General features: G+C 44.7%; 1 protein-coding gene across 2 annotated transcripts in view; it reads left to right on the forward strand.

The window, feature by feature from the left end:
- Positions 1–1,256: 1,256 nt before the first annotated feature.
- Positions 1,257–18,927, forward strand: part of MIB2 (MIB E3 ubiquitin protein ligase 2) — a 173,216-nt gene continuing 155,545 nt past the window's right edge. For both annotated transcript variants that reach the window (XM_088458622.1, XM_088458623.1), the window contains exon 1: positions 1,257–1,357. The gene's annotated coding sequence lies outside the window, so the exon portion shown is untranslated. The remainder of the gene's footprint in view (positions 1,358–18,927) is intronic.

The raw sequence follows: 18,927 nt of genomic DNA on the forward strand, positions 1-18,927 counted from the left end.
TCCCCGAAAACACCCATTTTTGGGGGATAACTGCAAATAAATAGTATCACCCAGATGTATTATGGAGGGACCATATGTATTATAGAGTTATTATGGAGGGTCCGCAGCAGATATCTCTGATATCTGCCGCTTTCCCTCCATTTCTTCCAGCAGCCGCAACCCCCTTAGGTTTCTATGGGGGATGTGATGCTGCCGGATTTACTAAGCTCCAGAATGTAAAGATTGTGTTGTTCTGCTGTAGCCTATGGGCTACACTTTGCAGAATTTACCGGGAGAGGGTACCGGATGAACCCCCTCCCCCCGGCAATGGCCTTGACTCATGCCTGGTCTGCAGACAGAGCATGCGCTGGAGCCCTGGCACAGAAGTGAAGAGACTGCTGTTGTGGTCACTACACTCCCAGCACATCGCAGGGACAGGCTCCATTCACAGCTCCTGTCCCTGTGGGTGCTTTTTCATTAATTCAGCTGGTATGACCGCATTCTTCAATGCAATCATGGGCGCTGATATTGCGCCTAGGTCGCATTGCAAATATGCTCACTGATAAATGGGACTCTAAGGAGGCTGTGGTTTTCAGCTATACATGGTTGTAGTAACTCAGGAGACATCTATGATATAATTAGCTCTGCTAATTAAATGTGAGATATCCATGCAGAATCAGACGTTTCCGTATGAATATATCAGGGGTGGGAAAGGTATAAGTATGCCCATGTCTCTTTAGCCTTTATTGTTATAACTGGTGGGAATAGATGTCTTGCTATTCAGTATATGGTAATAACAAACCATCTGGTATACATCTTAATCATAATTTACACTGTAAATTTTACAGTATAGCATATTCTCTATTGGATATGTTATTATGCCACCTACTAATGATGACTGGGCTTAAATCTGTCCTTGCCGATAAAAATAGGCAATGATAATAATTAGTAAGCATATCTATAGCTTGTATGCCACTGTTGCTATTAGGTATTGAGCTGACTAATTATAACAATGAGTGAGTGACAGGAGCTGCTTGTCCTGATACTGATCATCCCTGATATGTCAGTGTGTAACTAAGGCACCAGCCAGGGCTTTCCGGTGAGCAAGGCACTGCAGAGAGCACTAGGGGAGCCCTCAGACCTGCGAACTGCTAGCAGCCTGCCGCAGTGCACGCCGGGAGTTGTAGTCTCTCAGGCGCCTCTTTGACCGTTGTCGGACTGGGAAACAGTACTACAACTCCCGTCGGCCCGCGCGCGGCCCGGGTTTAGCTGTCGCTGCTGTCAGCGAGAAAGTGGAAAGGGAAATGCGGCTCTGAGCAGCAGCATAAACGGCGCACGGGGGACGGACACCGGGAACCGGGGGGACATCTGTGCCCTGGTGAGTACCGAGCACTGCCTGCCCTGCATTGCAGTCCCTTATCAGATGATGACTCAGACCTGGCACCTCTGGGCTGGGGCACTTTCAGGTGACAATGACACTTTCTGCTCCCTGCTCTCGCCTCTTACCACCCTATTGGGGTCACTGTGCCACCATTACTGCAAGATCTCCCCGCCCCTACCATCATAGCACCCTACAAATGTCAGCAAGGTATACTTTATTGGTTAGCAGGAATTCTGCATGTGATGACACCATGACCTGTAAGGATATGTTACCATGTATAATTGTTTACTTCTATTATCTCTAGAATAATGTGCTTGTCAATACTTGTCCCCAGTATAAAAAATAAAGAAATATAGGGGGTGACATCTCTATCTTGAGTATGACTGTGAGATACTTTGAGGTCAGGTGCAGATCCTGGGAATATAATGTCTGAGGGGACATTATAGATCATTAAATAATAATTAGTGTTATGATACATTTATGACAGTAGAGAAGATGAGAAGAGCTGCTTAGATGGCTCACTGTATGGCTAATGCTATTGCTACAGTATGTTACCAGCTATTTGTTCCATGAAAGTGGAAATGATAATGAAGAAGTATCTGATTGCATGGGTCACTAAAATCAATGAGAAAGTCACTTCTGTTTACATTACCCGGGGTAACTCAATCAGTATTGTAAAACCATCATATCGTTAATTTTGAATGACCTGATTTAATAAATGCTCAATGACAATGAACACAGAACATCCTTGGCAATAGCAAATGTTTACGTGACTGATGCAGTAGCCACATCAAATGCCAGGTTTTGAGAAACTTATAAAATGTAAATATATAATTTAACAGTATTTACACCACTGTTCATTGGCGGCATAGAAATGCTTTTGTTTCATTTGAATTTTATAATTTACTTGTTTATATTTGTTCGTTTTTACTGATAATTTTATTTCCCAGTAAAGTTATGCAGAAGGAGAGTTTGTATGGAGGAGCATTGTATGAATGTGCCAATCTTTATGAAATTGTGCCCTGAGGTGGCATTTCTCTACCACTGATTCAGGTCACTAGCAGGGGGTATGTAGGACATTCACAATGACCACACTGTAATGTTGAATGGTTCAAAATGTTGACAATTTAGTTATAATGTCGACATGCACCATGTCAAATGTTCAAAATGCCTACATTGTGCATGTCTACATTATGAACAGATGACCGTTAGGGTTAGGCTTTGCTTAGGTTTAGGGTAAGGCTTAGGGCTACACAGTAATGATGACATGTGCACCGTCGACATGCATGTCGACAAATGGAACATAGTGACTATCGACTTGACAACTGTTGACTTTGAAACCCTGTCAACATTCACAATGTTGTCATTAAATTAAAAGCTGGGGTTGGAAAAGTGAAATGTTTTAAAATATAAATAGACAGTGTCATTAGGATTGGGCTATCTACCCTCATAGATAGATGTCATCACCACTAAAGTACATGTGTACAAGTTGGAGTCTATATTCTGAGTGCAACGATTGAACGTATATCCTATGTTTCTGAGGTGTCAATTAAATGTGACATGGTAAGAAACGTATAAGGCAGTTTTGAGTGGCATGTTGAAGGTTTGGAAGATTTGCCAGCTAGGACCAATATGGAGATTCCAAACTTAAATTTAAGTCTCGATTTTTTACAATTAAAAGAATAACTTGATTATTTATTCAGTTATTGATAGCAGACAATACCAATAAGCCGAAAATGACTCATTTGCCTATCAGCTCGGTGTGTGTTTTGGCCTTGCTGGTTGCCGCCAACTCTTTGATCCTACTGCTCTCACTGCTTCCCCCACTTTATAATTGTGTGGTATGAAATGTATTACACATTCTCTATAACTAAAAATGTGTTGCATTTATTGTTTTGTCCAATTATTATTCATTAAACTTTTATATATTTTATAAATATATAACTGGCACACTGTGCTTAACCGGCACACTGATTGCAAAATATTGACAACTCCTGGTATACAGTATAGTATATAAGGAATTAAAGCAGTTTCTATTTAATTTCTAAAGCATCAGCCCTTTATGCAATCTTGTTAGTTTTATGCTTTTAATTATATTGTTATCAAGAAAGGTAGAATAGAAAATATACTGGGATTTGTGCTTTTGATCGGTTTTTATACACACAAAGAGACTGCGCTCAGTGGAACCTTATATGTTATAAATAGATCTATATACCTGTGTTCAGAAGATATATATAAGTGTACTCTTGTTTTTTTTAATATATATATTTAATAAGAAGAATTCTATACATAGACAAATTAACAAAACACCAATATAAATAAACAAATAAATAAATCTCACATAATATAGATCTGCTGCTCTCACCAAATTAATTAAGCACAAATTCGGGCACTATAGATAATCATACCAGTGCATGCATTGATAAATGTCCCGTGTACTTTAGAATATATAAGTCCTCATCTGGATAATGCAGTCTTCACGGTATGCAGTCGGGAAGCCGGCGGACCTAATCCCGACAGCCGACTTCCCGACTGCTTTATCCCGGCGAGGGTTAAATGACAGGCGTCTAAATCTAGAGGCCTGTCATTTTACCGACGCCGGGAGACTGGCGCCCGGCATCCCGATCGAAGGGACGCCGAGCGCGGATAGCAGGGAGAGGGTTAGGTTTAGAGTTCCTGGGGGGACTTAGGGTTAGGCACCCCCCCCCGGGAGGTTATGGTTAGGCTAGGGAAAGAGGGGGGTTAGGGTTAGGTACCCCCGGGGGGGACTTAGGGTTAGGCACCTCCCCGGGGGACTTAGGTTTAGACGGCGGGGAAGGGGGGGTTAGGTTTAGGTACTTAGAGGGGGTTTAGGGTTAGGCACTGGGGAGGAGGTTAGGGTTAGGCACCCCTAAGGGAGGGTTAGGGTTAGGGGCAGAATTAGGTCAGACAATACTTACCTTGGCCGATCGGGATTTCCTCCTCTGCCGGGATGCTGCTGTCGGGATTCCAACCGCCGGGCATGGGTCCGGCGGTAAATCATACCGATTCCGTCCTCGCAAAATAGTAGAGCACTTTTATCTCCGTGATCAGTTTATGCAGAATAAAGCTAATTATTTACAGCTTTATGTAGGTAATAAGGTACTCAAGGATGTTTAAGAGACAATACATGGCAACTGTAGGAGTTTATAGAACTTTTGTTGTAAATCTGCCGTCCTGCACCTTTGTGTGTTTATCATAGTGGGTTATTCACTAACAATTGGCAGATAATCCACAGTTACCATTCAGACCTTTGCTGTCACTAAAGGTAATGTACAGAAGTTCAGTATTGTAGGCTTGCATTTTGTGATGCCGTGCACCTATTTTTTGTCGTGCTGTGCACCTATTCTTGTGCAAATGTACTCGCTAATACGGGCTGTCTCCAAAGATATGTCAATTTTGCATCTGTTAATAGGAGGAGATGTATAGAAAGGGGTGTTCCCTGCTGAATGGTGGCAAGATATACCTGTACTCCTGGCAATCATTCAGTGAGTTTGAAGTGGCAGAGATGGCACCTATACAGGAGCGTTCAGCAGTTAGTGGTGTTCTAGAAAGCTTTTTTGTTACCACAATAAGATTTTTCTTTGACTGCAACTTGTGATTGGTCATTTAATGTTGGTGAACTAATTTGTTATGCCGGTCCTACAATACAGGTCCAGATGTGCACCAGAATTCCCAATAATGAGAAGGGTACATAAAATATTTTATGTAGATGGTAGTGCAGCTTTAAGGCATACAGTAAGTGAGGTTTATTTAAGCAGGGTCAATGGAGACGGTGGAAAAGTTAAAATGAATGAAGGATATGTCCTAAAGTGATAGTAGACATTGTGTTTTGTTTGTTATTTTCTTGCAATGTATTCCTCAAGCTTGCCTTGCCATAGGGCATGTATAATAGGACATAATGCCTGATTTGGACTCAGATGCCAAATTTTGTGTGAAGCCTAGGAAGCATGATTTACTACCTTATGCTAATGCAAGTTCTCGTAGAGCTAATGCCAGGATCCGTGCAGCTTCAAGCGGGAAGCTGTTCCACCCACTGTTTTTCTGTCCACAGCCGCAACCATCATCATCATTAGTATTGGAACTTGCACCAGTCCCATGCTGACTGCAAGAGATCTGTCAGATACAGACTTCCCTTCTCCATAATCAAGCCTCAGAATAGCACGAATGTGCTCCCACAACACTCGCATGACTCTCTCACAAGACCAAACAGTTCTGTGCAATCAAATGGTCGCCATTCCATTCCCTCCCCAAAATGCCCATATTATGCAAAGAGAGTCGCAGCCAAGATTTGTTTGCCTGGAGATAAGCCAACATTTGTGAATTTGCTACTGCACATGTGCACTATTTGCCCTCGTCTAAGGTGCTGTGTCCTTCACACAATCAGCCCTATAGACTTCAGAAGAATGCATAGTGCTCACTGATTAGCTTTCCCCCATTATGTTACCAGCATTGGTTGCATAATGAATATTCAGAATGGAATATTAGAAAGACACTTTCCTGAAACCTTGAGCAACCGTAAACGCTGCTTGTTGCATTCATGACCTATCAATCATATGGGAAAAGTGTCACTGTGCAATTCCACCATGTACAGCCATGGCCAAAAGTTTTGAGAATTACACAAGTATTGGTTTTCACAAAGTTAGCTGCTTCAGGGTTTTTAGACCTTTTTATCAGATGTTACTATGGTAAACTGGAGTAAAATTACAAGCATAAGTGTCAAAGGCTGTTATTAACAATTACATTAAGTTTATGCAGAGAGTCAATATTTGCAGTGTTGACCCTTCTTTTTCAAGACCTCTGCAATACACCCTGGCATGCTGCCAATCAACTTCTGGGCCACATACTGACTGGTGGTCGCCCATTCCTGCCTACTCAGTGCTTGGAGTTTGTCAGAATTTGTGGGTTTTTGTTTGTTCTCCTGCCTCTGGAGGATTGACCACAAGTTCTCAATGGGATTAAGGTCTGGGGAGTTTCCTGGCCATAGACTCAACATTGCCTTATGGGAAAGTGCTCCATCATGCTGGAAAAGGCATTGTTCGTCGCCAAACTGTTCTTGGATGGTTGGGAGAAGTTGCTCTTGGAGGATGTTTTGGTACCATTCTTTATTCATGGCTGAGAAGCAACCCCACACATGAATGGTCTCAGGATGCTTTACTGTTGGCATGACACAGGACAAAGGGCCTGATTCAGAGCCGGACGCTCTGACCAGAGCGCTCGCTCTGAATCAGGGCCCTCCTCCATTAAAATGGAGCGTCCTCCTGGACGCTCCTATAGCTGTGGGTGACCACCCACAGCATATATGAGCGTCCAAAAAGATGGACCATCGCGACCATCGGACTTGCGACGGAGATCCTGCGGTAGGGTCTCCCTGCCACATGCCCTGGAGTGATTTTGGCTCTATCAGAGCCAAAATCACTCCCACTGACATCACTAGTGATGTCAGTGAGGCCGGCTTCAGACGGTAGGCGTTCCCATGGGAACGCCTCCGTCTGGCAGGCACGCCCCCGGCACGCCCACCAAAGGGGGCGCGCTGTCAGTCACCATCGACAGCACGCCCCCTTTGGTACGAGACCCGGAGCGACAGCTTGGCTGTCGCAGTCTGGGTCTCGCGCATGCGCACGACGGAGCTCCCTCCGTCGTGCGCATGCGCAGTGGGGAACATCGACCCACTTGCGAGCGTACTGCCGCTTGCGAGTGGGTCTGAATGACCCCCAAAGACTTTTGGAGGATGGCCAAAGAAGCCACTTCTCTCCAGGAAAAACATCAGGGACAGACTGATATTCTGCAAAAAGTACAGGGATTGGACTGCTGAGAACTGGGGTAAAGTTATTTTCTCTGATGAATCCAATTTCAGATTTTTTGGTGTATCTGGAAAAACACTTGTCCAGAAAAAGGAAAGGTAAGCGCTACCATCAGTCCTGTGTCATGCCAACAGTAAAGCAATCTAAAGGGGAGTGACTCTATTGTATTTCTCCTGTCTGTTCTGGACTGTATGTATAATGGTGTTGATGCGATGTCTGAGGCTATTCTGGTCTGGTGTAGTAAGCATCTGGGCAGGTGGCTTGTAGTTGGTCCTGTCTGGGGGCACGCCACTGACGAGCTCTTATCAGCGGCATTCTCCTTACATTTGCACGGTCCGTGCTTTCTGGGGACCCGGGGATCCGATGCACCTTATACGTCTTCTCCAGTCCGTCTGGTGAATGTCTATGAGAAGGAGGTCAGGCTTGCAAATAATGATACTGTTGGATCTCTCCGTCCTCTCCGCCTTGTGTCCCTTCTGGCAATGCACATGTGTGAACTCAGTTCATGCATGCACACTAACACTGCTGGGTTGGTCAGTGTAAAATAATTAGTGGTGGACTCATCAGTGGTAGGTATCACAGGGAGGGCTTGCTTTGCAGAACAACCATTCCCATGCCAAAGCAATAATTAATTGCTCCTGTATTTTCATATTCACCGCAACACTCAATTAGTTTGATTGTTAATTATCGGGGCCCAGAAATGAATAGGCCTCTCAGTGCTTGTTGGCTCTACTACTGAAAGGAGCTGTCCTGGTAATCCGCTGCAGGCACACTAAACCCAGTATGACCACTAATAGCATGAAAAGGAATCAGCCCCTGCAGACAGTCTGCTCGGTGGTTAAATCCAGTACTGCCAATGTAAACTGAAAACGGTTACCACTCTATGGGGAATCCAACTATACAGTAGGTAGGAATGTACACATTATATATATATATATATATATATATATATATATACAGTGCCACCTTGCAAAAGTATTCATCCCCTTGGCTTTTTACGTTTTTGTTACATTACAACCTGTAATTTATTTATTTTTTTTCATCTGAATTTTATGTGATGGATCTGCACAAAATAGTCTAATTTGGTGAAGTGAAATAACAAAAATATGTTTAAAAACAAATCTTAATAAATAAAATTCTGAAAATTGGCATGTGCATATGTAATCACCTCCTTTGCTATGAAGCCCCTCAAAAGTTCTGGTGCAACCAATTACCTTCAGAAGTCACATAATTAGTGAATGATGTCCACCAGTGTGAAATCTAAGTGTCACATGATCTGTCAGTATAAACACACCTTTTCTGAAAGGCCCCAGAGGCTGCAACACCACTAAGCAAGAGGCATCACACCATGAAGACCAAGGAGCTCTCCAAACAAGTCAGGGACAAAGTTGTTGAGAAGTACAATTCTGGGTTGGGTTATAAGAAAAATATCCAAATCTTTGATGATACCCCGGAGCACCATCAAATCCATCATCATCAAATGGAAAGAACATGGTACCACAACAAACCTGCCAAGAGAGGGCTGCCCACCAAAACTCACAGACCGGGCAAGGAGGGCATTAATCAGAGAGGCAGCACAGAGACCAAAGGTAACCCTGAAGGAGCTGCAGAGTTCCACAGCATAGACTGGTGTATCTGTGAATGTGACCACAACAAGCCATACACTCCATAGAGCTGGACTTTATGGAAGAGTGGCCAGAAAAAAGCCATTACTTAGTGCTAAAAATAAGAAGACACGATTTGAGTTTGCCAAAAGGCATGTGGGCGACTCCCCAAATGTATGAAGGAAGATGCGCTGGTCAGATGAGACTAAAATTTAACTTTTCGGCCACCAAGGAAAACGCTATGACTGGTGTAAACCCAACACATCCCATCACCCCAAGTACACCATCCCCACAGTGAAACATGGTGGTGACAGCATCATGCTGTGGGGATGTTTTTCAGCAGCAGGGACTGGGAAACTGATTCGAGTCGAGGGAAAGATGGATGGTGCTAAATACAGGGATATTCTTAAGCAAAACATGTTTCAGTCTGCCTGTGATTTGAGACTGGGACGGAGGTTCACCTTCCAGCAGGACAATAATACAGACTCCAATAATTCCGGCACTCCGGAACCCCCTCCGGGGTAACTTGCTCTGGTGCCTTCCTTTAGGCAGGCCAAAAACCTCCAAATACAGTGCAGAAAAAAGGCGTCACTCAGAGACTAGATTCAAAACAAGGTTTTTTTAGTGTTGAATTAGCGTGTCAACGTTTCGGGGTCCGTAACCCCGTCGTCAGGAAACAAATACAATAAACATTACATATGGAAATAGTGCTCTTAAATAGGCTTACCTATCTTGATGTGTTGCGTCTGCCCCGACCACACGGCTAGATCTTCCGGCGTGTACCACACTTCACGAGGAGACATGGACGCACCGGAAGTGATGCCCGCGGCGCTCACCTGGTTGCCAAGGCAGCACTATACATAAACAAAACAGCAGCGTTAATATTATCTGATTGTGACAGAATATAAGAGTCCAGAATCTTAATAGTAATAGTGCAACTGGACATGTGACGTGTAAAAGCAATAAGTGTACAAAAGCATATTATAAGCTCCTAATATTTTCAAAAAACATTAGCAGTAGAATAAACAAACTACGTGTAGTGGGTTAGTTTGAAAACATGATACTAACAAGTGAGCAAAAACATACAGACAAAGAAATAACAAAATAATACAATGATCCTACTGAATAATATTTCTAAAAAATATTGGACCAACTATTGATCCATTTCATATTCCAATATAATCAAAATCAATCAAAAATAATAAAACAGTCTAAGAAACTTATATCCAACCTAACATATGTGTAAATCACCCTTAAAATCATTTAACATGAAAACAATCACCAACATAATTATTGAGTTCATGATACATAGTGATAACGGGATATACTTAGTTGGAGAACACCCCACGTTGTTATATTTATAAAGGGACGTAAATCTACACCGGAGAACATTAGTAATATTTATAAAAAATTATACAAACCCAGGGAGTCTTTTAGACCTCTGGGATGTAAAGTGCCCAAGCGGTGAATCCACCTTGATTCTAATTGAAGAAGTTCTTTGGATCTATTTCCACCCCTTAGGCGACAAGGGACATGATCAACTATCTTGTACCTCAATGTCACCATACTGTGATTGAGGGTGGCAAAATGCCGTTGTTCACTATTGCCAGTTTGCAGAGCTGCCCTTATGGCACTCCTATGTTGGGCCATATGCTCTTTAAATTGGTGTTCCGTCTTACCCACATAGTAGAGGCCACAAGGGCAGCTCAACACATAAATAACAAACTTGGATGAACAGGTAAGAGGCCATTTGATGTCAAACTTAATGCCTGAATATGGGTGCCTTATTTCTTTACACGGTACTAAATAAGTGAAGAGGGATATCTCAGTTTTTAAAAAATCTAATTCCAACTTCTTAAGTAGGCAAAATGGTTGCTTTAAGTGCCTGGGGTGCACTACATGCACTTATTTAGTACCGTGTAAAGAAATAAGGCACCCATATTCAGGCATTAATTTTGACATCAAATGGCCTCTTACCTGTTCATCCAAGTTTGTTATTTATGTGTTGCATTTTGCCACCCTCAATCACAGTATGGCGACATTGAGGTACAAGATAGTGAATATGATATGAAAATTCTGTCAATGTCCCAATATTTATGCACCTGACTGTATATATTATAACTTCAAAGGATCCAGGGAAAATAACTCCCAATGCATTTTATCACATTAAACGCGTGATCCCTTCAGAGGCTAAAGGTGAGGCTAAATTTCTTCAAAGTCAAATGATCAGACAAAGTACTTAAACTTCATCGAGAGAAATATATGCTAAAGCATGGCCAATGGCATAATATTTGCTCCAAAAATAGTCTGTGTAAATTACACTCAAATGCATTAAAACAACAGAATAAACAAAATAAATAAAGCAAATGAATGAGCCCCTTAGTAGACTTAGGGACTAGAAGTAACATATTATTTGTATTTAGTGTTAACAAGATGACGAACATAAACAAAGGAAAATAAAAAAAGTTTAAATATTTCTTATAAATAGAATGAGATAACTGAAATAAGTGGGCACAGTCTATCAGACACAGCAGCGCATATTTTTCATTATAAAAATTGTTTCTATTTGTATCCATAAATACAAATAAATAGATGTATTTGTATTTTATATATAGATATGGATTTTGAGTATCTGGAATTCATTCTTTGCTAAATGACAATTCAGTAGGCTAACAGAATCTTCTTATGGAGACATCCACTCTAACATGTGTGCAAAGAGGATAGTAAGATGTTCTAATAGGATGATTGAAGGGGGATTCCATTATTGTCCTAATAATCCAGCATAGTACCATTATAATAACATTCTTTATGGACTCCTGTATTTCTAACCACTATGAACATTTGCAAGATTTAACAAGCTAGTTTTCTACTATACAGCATGTCTACATTAATTATACAAATTGGAGGCCCTCGTCAAAAATATATCTTTCTTTGTCATTCCAGTGGGCATTAATAATGTAGTATTGGGTCTACCATAGTTATTATAACAGTACTTTTCAACCCTTGATTGGAGCTCACTCTGCACATATTCTTGCTTGGGGTTTTTGCTGTAATTTCTAGTGCCTTCAAAAGAATGAACTACACTTTTGCCTTCTTGTACCATCAATGGGGGCGATTCAATTCAGCGCGATGTTGAATAGTCCCAGGAAGTAGTTCCCAGAGCTATTCAATTGACTGAGCTTTTAAGTCCGACTAGAACCACCGCGAATGCCGGATACTGCGCCTTAAACTGGGTGTTTAGTCGCGCTAACCGGCATTCTCAGACTAAAGTGCAAGCCGCGAGGTTGTTAGCACCGCATTAAGCTGGAAAACAGCATTGTGGCCGAACTGAAGTCCGATTTCTGCTCGCACCTCAGGAGGGTGCAAGTAGAAATCCTGTAGTCGGTCTAAACAGCGCAGTCAATTGAATAGGTCCGGGAACTCCTTCCCGAGGCTATTCAACATCGTGCTGAATTGAATTGCCCCCCCATGTTTGTACTACATCAATTAAACAATCCCACTCATGAAGACACAGTATTGAGATGAGATATGTGGGAATATTTAAAGAGTCATGTGTTCAATTTCATTCAAGAAAATTCTTAGCGAGGTTTCATAAATCTATTTCAGTTGCAGAATTTTTATCGATTACAGTGATAACTGAAACATAAAGGGCTTTGCTCATTCAGGGTCAAAGCACCTAATAGAAGAGTGGTGCACAATACGCTGCCCACGTATATTATTTTTTTTGTGTTCATTGACCGTACTTCTGTAACTGGTCCACCTGTATCTGTCATAGATCTCGCTGTGGCTGGGGGCATCGGTGACTCTCCTAGTCCTACTCACCCCACATTCGCAGTGCGATCCGGCATTTAGGTCAAGCTGGCAGCCAATCACAATGAATGAGCATCACTCTGATTCATTGCCAGACAGTCCCTCTATAACTGAGCTTAGCTAAGAGAAACTTTTTGCAGTCCTTTTAAATGCAGCCCTCAGACCAAAAACATTTCTGCATCCCACACATTTAGAATAGGAACTAGATGGTGCATTTTTCAGTAATGATGTAGGGGGTAACAAAGGAGCTTGCAAATCTGCCTCAAGCCTGTAGAAAGAAAAACAAACTTCCAGTTTATTTAATAAAGAATGTTCATTGCAGAATTGCCGGAAACTAGAGATTGCCTCTCTGTCGCCATATTTAACAATGGGGCTGTGCACTTTGCACCACCAGATTGGCTACTGTGAAGCTTAAAATACATTGTTAAGGTTTTGTGTGCTGCAGAGGGATCCAAACGCCAGTTATCAGGTCAGGACCCTGGAGACCTTATTTCCTAGTTATAAAACTCTTGCCAAGGGCAGAACTAGGTTATAAATAATATTCATTTTATGTTGAACAATTATTTAAAATGCAATTATTTTCTTCTGCTCGGTTTAAGCCCCACTCTTCTAGCCTGACTATTTTATTGTAAGCCAGCACCCCTAATCGGGCTTTCCCCCCTACTGGACTCTTCTTTTACTTACCTGGTCCCTAAGTATTGTGCCCAAACATTGAATGGATGGATCTAGGCTAATATGCCATCACATTAACATGAGCGGGAGTGACTGACCACTTACACTAGCACGGTAATTAATAATTGCGCATTGTTTGTCCATGGTAAACGCATATGTTCCCCTTAGAGATTCTTTAGTAAATAAGCTTCATCATTGTTCTGCAAATTTGAAAGGCTAAGTATTAGATTTTTTTAATACATTAATAATTAAGGGAAAAAAAGAAAGACTATTGAACATACACAACACTCTGTCAGAGTACTGTGGCAGAATCAGCAGCTGCTAAGTGTATTTGGTAGCCAGCTAAGAGACTGATTCTGCATCGGGCACAGCGGCGACTGTGGGTGTGCGTCTTTTGCCGCTGTAGCATCTGCGACTTTATGCTAGTGCCGCTACAATGCCCTTCCCTGGTGTACAGCTGTGTGTCCGAATATGAAAGGACTGAGAGGCCCACCTTAAGCACCATTAGATTCTCAAATACACCTCGGTGCGTCTTTAGAAGCCGCCATTGGCCACTCCATAGAGACTTGCACCATGGCCTTCAATTTTGAAGCCACAACCACTTTCATAACACTCCCATAAGATGCAGCATCTCGGTTCCGTATGTCTGAATATCCACCCCCCTTACTCCACGAAAGAATGTCCAATACAATTCTAATACACTTCAGAGGCCGTATTTCTGAATCAGTATTGCAACTGTGGGCCCGATTCAGAGATGGACGGAATTGCTGAGCCGCATACAAGCGCTGTGCAATTCCATCCATCTAAAATGTAGGAACCAGACACCTCCTTGCTGCATCTGTGATTCCAGTGCTGTGACCGAGGTGCCTGATGTAGAATCAGCCACTGTGTCCGATGCAGACTCGGGGTCTATTTACTAAGGGGAGAAAAGGGGGAAAACGCTAAAGGCAGAGAACACCCCTGTACATACCGATTCTCAGTATGTACTAAAGGGATTTTCTCTGCCTGCAGCCTGCCAGCGCTAAGTGCAGGCTACAATATCACACTGAACCTGGGGCACTTAGCGCTGCCATAAACACCTATGGCAGCGCGAAGTGTCCCAGGTATTACTAAGAGATGTCACTTACCGTTTGCTGACTTCTCCAATGCTGATATCGCCTCCTGTAGCTGCCGGTATCTGCTTCTCCTCACAGGAGAAGCAGGACTTGAGCTGCGTCAGTTTGGCCGTTTGTAAATAAAGTTTGCTGCTGCCGGCCGGAGATGGTGAGTAACACAGGGCTGTCAGGGGAAGGGAGTGTTAACTGTTACCTCCGAGGGGGTAACTTAACGTTAACCCTCCTCGGCAGGTCTATTTTTAGTAACTGCTGCGTTAGCCAGCTCCTGCTTTGCAGCGGTAGCAGGCGAAGCAGGAGTGGCATTAACTCCACGATATGTGGAGTCTTATTAAATAGACCCCTCAGTCTCTTAGCTAGCTACCAAATACACATAGAAGTGGTTGCTACTTTGGCTTACCGCAGCCTGATTGGGTCCTGGTCACTCGCAAGGCCAGGAAATCTGCATCCACCGATGCAGACCCTGGCTTCGTCCCTCCTGGAAAATGGGGGCGTTCCTGCTTCGGTTACCAAATGGCTTGGGGGGAGGGGGGTCTGCGAGGGAGATCGCAGGACCCGTTATGCACATGCACAGAACGGGTCCTGCACATGCACACATATTGTGGGTAGAAACGACGAGCGATATATGGTGAGTGCATCAGCGGGTGTGTACACCTGATATGTCTGTAAACTACGTCTTTCACAGATATATCTATTCGGCCCTGTAGCACAGATGATTCCAATACAGTGCATCTGTCTTCATACAGGGAACCCACCGACCGCCTGTATACTTGCTGCAGGGACCGCCGACACTGACATTTTAATTGGACAGGCAAATTTAAATGCCCGCCCAGCTGTGATATCAGCCCAGACACACCAAGCAGCTAATTGGTAAGTGTGTATGCTTACCAATCGCCCACTCTGATGGCAGATCGATCAAAGTGTGTACCCAGCACATTTAACACCTCCTCATACCATTCCTATTATGGGGTACTTGAAGGCCATTCTAAACCTTCCATTATTCCTTCTTTAAATACTTAATCTTGGTTTATTTTGCTGAATTATTTTTAGCTTCAGTTTTTTCGCTAACAGTGAGATATTACGGCATAGTGCCTACTCTTTCCTGGAACGTGTTCAAGATTTGCGAATTCTGGGGAGTTCCCAGTAGAGATGATCACCCTCCTGGATCCCACCCACTTGGCTGGGGATTTGACTTCACAGCGAAATGCGTTATAGTGAGCTTACTCCCCACAGAAGCACAAATAATTGCATTGCCGTAGAGGGTTGTCAGGCCATGATGACATAAATCGTGTTAACACAGATCCAGCAGTTGCCAATATAAAAAAATAGGCTAGAGTGCATTATAGGTCATTATCAATATCTAAAAATGTGCAGAGCAAAAGCCATTTGTCCTCCTATTTACTTACTATGCCAATGTTTTGCAATTGTGCCTATTTTTATTCAAGGGAAGCAGATCTTTGCTTTCGTATTGAAGTGGTCAGGACATGGACGGCTTTGGGAGTTCTGTGGAAATTGTAGGCTAACTCCAGTAATATATCCGATTCTGAGTACAAATACCAAAAAAACATTAGGTTTAGCAGGAGGATATATGAAAATAGAGTTCAGGTAGGGATATTTGTGCAGTTGTTAGTATTTAAGCAGGAGGAACGGCAGCAATTAGGCATGAAAGTGACTGGGCACCATGTTTTAATAATACTTAATCTTCCTTATTCAAAAATATATGTTTTATTGTAAATTTTTGTGTCTGCCAATGATGTGGAAGACTGATGTCATTGTAAATAAATAGGCCTGTTTGAGTGTTATGTACTATAGAAACAGGTTGGGTCTGAATCCCGACGCCGGCATTCCGACAGGGTTAGGATACTGACACCTGTCGGATAGTATTCTGATCCTAGCCCTAAACCTAGCAATCCCCCCACCGCTGCAGCCTAAACCTAACCTCCGCCCCTAGTGCCTAACCCTAACCCCTACACCTCTCCCTAACTTCACTACTTACCGTCGGGATGCTGGTGCCAGGATTTAAACTACATCCCACATAAACCAGACCACTTTCAAAGGACGGCAGCTCTTTAGGAACCATATATACCTGTTCTTACTTCTTTGTCGTCTTTGGTTATATAAATTATTTTCTACTTCAGGGTCCATAGGGTATCCACAGGATACCTTGGGGTATAGGTGTGACGTCAGTCGCTGGGCACCATAGTGTTAAGCTTTTCAGCCTCCCAGGATGCACTAGGGTCCCCCTCCTATACCCCGCCCCCGAGCCAAGGCACCTCAGTTTAGTTTGGTGCCCGGCCGGAGTCGGGTGCACCTGTCGGAGTGGGGGCTAGAAGAGCCCCTGAAGCTTTCTTCAGTGCAGCTGTGGATGCACATCTGGATGTACAGCATGGACAGTCAGTCCTGACGTCCATGCTGTCTTCCCTACACCCCCACCGGTACCAGAACGCCGGTACCGATCCGGGGATGCTGGTGAGCATCTGGGGTCACAGCTAGCGGTGACCCCAGATGTTCCGGACCATGGCCGGATCCAAGGGGGACAAAGGTAAGCAGCGGGGTCCCGCGGTGGGTCCCCGCTGGTCACATGGTCCTAGGTCCCCAGGCAGGGGGCTCCCTGGGGACTGGCTGCAGCGTGGAGCCAGGCGACCAACCTGCGCTTTCCACTACCCCCTGGGACAGCGGACCGCAGCAGAACGGTAGCGCTGCGGCGTCCCAGGGGTTAAATGCATGCCAGGGGAGCGCGCCTTCCCTGTCTCACAGCCGGCGCCTCCCCCGCTGCACACAGCCCTCTCTGCATGCTGCCGACTGGTCCTGTGGCAGCGCTCCTCCCCCAGGCCAGCCTCCTCTCTGCTCCTCGGCGGCCATCTTCTCCAGAACGCATGGTGAACGCTGCTGGAAGCGCTGGACGGAAGCATCGTGATCTGGGTCCCCCCGCATACCTCTCCTCCGCTGTGGTCAGGTCTGTGTATGCAGCGCTGTGTCCTACCAGGCCCTGTGTCTGCGTAGTTGAGTGATCAGCGCTGTTAGTGCAGGAATTGATTTTCTTTGCATTGTATGTGACTGTGCTAGCGCTGCTGCCTGTATCTTTTCTCTAAACTGTCAGCTTTATTACTGTCCCTGTTCTTTCTGCTAAGCCCTTGCGGTGCTGCAGGGTGGTCTCTCGCCTATTTAAGTTATAATTGGTGAGAGAGGTCACATACGTGGGGCCATCATGTCCGAAAGTGATTTTCCCCTCCGGCTACAGTGTACTACGTGTAAAGTACCGTTAGCGGAGGGGGAGGGTAGCGCGGAGGGCCTTTGCCGGAAGTGTTTGTCCATGGCGCGGCCTCTTACGGTTACAGCACCGGTACAGGAGCCGCTCTGGGCTTGTTTCGCTCAGGCGCTTACAGCCTTAGTGGGCCAGTTAGCTCCGCAGCCCGCGTTTACACCGATGGGTTTATCCCAGCAGTCAGTGGTGTCGTCACCCATGCAGGGTTTCCCACGACAATTGGTGGTACCCCACAGTCTCCCTATTTCCCCGCTCCCGGTTTCTCAGGAGCCAGCGTGGGTTAACTCCCTGACGAGTTCTGTACAGCATTTGTCGGATGTGTTGCAAGGGGAGTCTGTGATGCGGCCGCATAAACGGCCGGTGGCGTCTCTGTCGGCTCCTTATGAGGATGACGAGGGGACGTCTGATGATGGGGAGATTCTGGATCCTTACGATCAGGAACCTCTCCATACTAAGGACGCTGATGCTAAGTCCAAAGTATATATTCCTGGACTTATTCGGGCGGTCCGCACAGCCTTGGTGATTGAGGACGAAGTTCCCCCAGCGGCTAAATCTAAGTATGCCTTTTTCAAAGATGTGAAGGGCGATGCCACAGTCTTTCCTCTTTCGGGTCAGTTGGTGGACCATTTAGAGGAGGCGTGGAAACAGCCTGGCAAAAGATACCAGCCGCAGAGACGCCTGGCGGTGGCTTATCCGTTCGCGGATAATTATTTTGCAAAGTGTGAATCCCCTCCACAGGTGGATTCTCACGTGACCCGTCTTGTCCGTAGTGCCACATTGCCGATGCCATCTATGTCCTCCCTTAACGATGCTACGGACCGCAAGGTGGAGATCTGCCTGAAGTCCGCTTATTCCCTTGCGGGGGGGGGGCAGCACGGCCGGCTATGGCCATTTGCTGGGTTGCCAGAGCGATGGAGCGCTGGGCGGATTCATTAGAGGCTTCTTTTGATTCCGACTGTCCGGCCGAACAAGCGGAGTTGATTGGTAACCTCCGTGATTCGGCCACTTATATCAATGAGGCGGCCCTAGACATTAGTACTCTGGTGTCTAGAATTTCTTCAGCAGCGGTGGCTGCTCGTCGCACCTTGTGGCTGTGATCCTGGAAGGCGGACGCAGATTCCAAAAAGGGTCTGGAGGCGTTGCCGTTTACCGGAGAAGTTCTCTTCGGTCTGGATAGGATTGTGGCCACGCTGGCGGCAGCCAAATCGGCTTGTCTCCCATCGGCCGCTGCTCCTTCTGGTTCTGGACCATCGTCCTTTCGGTCATCTAGGGCCCAGGGCAA

The sequence above is a fragment of the Taudactylus pleione genome, unplaced genomic scaffold (genome assembly GCF_031769625.1).
Source record: "Taudactylus pleione unplaced genomic scaffold, aTauple2 ptg000845l, whole genome shotgun sequence".
NCBI classification, from domain to species: domain Eukaryota; kingdom Metazoa; phylum Chordata; class Amphibia; order Anura; family Myobatrachidae; genus Taudactylus; species Taudactylus pleione.